Below are 2,028 nucleotides of genomic sequence, written 5' to 3'. Positions count from 1 at the left end.
AAATGATATTGAGGGCTAAAGTAGAGGGCAAATATTTTTAGATTAATGAGGGCAACAGGTATACATATGTGCTTGACTCAATGGATGGATGTATGGACTGTGATAAGAATTGTACGAGCCCTCAATAAGATAATTAAAAAATAATAATAATGAGGGCAACAAATGTACAAATGTGCTTTATACAATTGATGTATGTATGGATTGGGATGAGTTGTATGAGCTCCCAATAAAATGACTTAAAAAAAAAAAAGAATTGGTGCCTCTCTGCACTCACAAAGTATATGGGCCTGTTTTTACCTTTTGAAAAAATGTTGCATAATCAATGAAACTAGAGTAGGGATCCCAGGCACTTAATCTTTCTTATTGTTGGATTAGATGACTCTGAATCAAAAAGCTTTTCCATGATAATGCCTAACCAGGGAAGACGAAATTAAGGGGCAGCCAGTCAAATGTCAATGGGGGATACGATTCTTCGGAGAGCATTCATTTCCCACAGGTTGTTCAATGCTCTGTAATACACATGGTAACAAATGCCACATAACTCAACCAGCAGGGGGTTTTGGATATTTTTATTTTTAATATTTATTCCTTTTTGTACACTATGCTCTTTCACAAGGTAGTTGCAACAATTGAAGAGACCAAATTGTTTTTCAAAACAAAAGGCTTTTTCAGTCATTCTCCCTATTCCTGTGGTTATACAGCTTGCTGCTGACAAGAGAGTTGATATCATTTCAGTCCCTCCCTGCCGCCTCCCAAACATAATTTGACACCTTATGCTAACCCAAATAGCTTATAGGGGAAAAAAAGTTTTACATTAAATAGTTTAACACAGAAAACCTACATCTATAAATAACATACAATAGAGTTAGACGGTAACGTGATGCTTTAACAAAGCAAATCTAAGAGGTGCAGAACCTATGATGCAATATGAATCAATTTCATTCATCGGACACTTCCAGAGAGATCACATGCCAGGCACGCTAAGAGACCCCCACAGCAAGGTGCCGGTGGAAACCGCAGCCCCGCTCTGGTTCTTCTTGTTCTCGGACTGTGTCCAATCCCCGTCCCAAAGAACAGCCATGCTTACAGCTTCCTGACTCGATTGCTGTCAAGGAAAGGGTAAAAGGAGAATAAACAAAACCACCAGGGACAGGCTGCCCAGGGTACCTAAGGGCACTGTCTTTCTCCTCAGCCTCATCTCCGGAGGCCAAGCATTTCGGAGTGCATCCTGATGGACACCCCCAGGTTCCAAGAGCATGGCCAAGACCCAACAGACATCAGTGAGTGAACGCGAGCACCTGGGACCCCACAGTCGTCTGGAGAGGCTCCAAACGCCGGCTCTCACTCACACTGGCCTTCAGTGGCCTCTCCTCACTGGTGAAATGCTGCATACTCCCTAGGGCCATCCATGGAATTCAGAAGCACCCCCCTCTTTCCTAGCAGCACCCACTTTCCCGTTTTTTAACACACAGCCAAATGTCTGTCGGCAAGCCATAGCAACAAAAAAACGATGTGGCAAGGGTACTCAACCAGTTCCCCTAAAAGCTCAGTGCCACTGAGTTGATGCCGACTCTCAGTGACCTGAGAGGACAGGGTAGAACAGCCTGTGGGTGTCTGAGAGTGGGGCTCTTTACAGGAGGAGAAAGCCTCTTTCTCCCATGGAGCAGTTGGTGGTTTCAAACTGCTGGCCTTTTGGTTAGCAGCCCAACAACCACACCAGGCCTGCTGCTAGTGCCCGTCAACTGCACAGCTAAAGTAAAAATGGCTCAAGCAGCCACTGGGGCATCAGCTCCGACTCGTGGCGCCCCCGTGTGCTGTGGAGCAGAACTACTCCTTTGGGAAGCCGGGTGCCAGGTTTTTCTTTCAGGGTCGTTGCATGGGCTCACACCACCGACCTTGCCCCTGAGCAGTCAAGCGATTGACAGCGGGCACCACCCCCACAGGGGACATCTGATAAACGGGGAGATTGCAGACAGCATGTGAAAAATGACTGCCTTAAAGGGGCGGATGAAAATCATGTAGAAGTTG

The sequence above is a fragment of the Echinops telfairi genome, unplaced genomic scaffold (assembly GCF_000313985.2).
Source record: "Echinops telfairi isolate 266 unplaced genomic scaffold, ASM31398v2 ScPeMD7_3;HRSCAF=10, whole genome shotgun sequence".
NCBI lineage: Eukaryota > Metazoa > Chordata > Mammalia > Afrosoricida > Tenrecidae > Echinops > Echinops telfairi.
Note: the sequence above shows the minus strand (reverse complement) of the source record.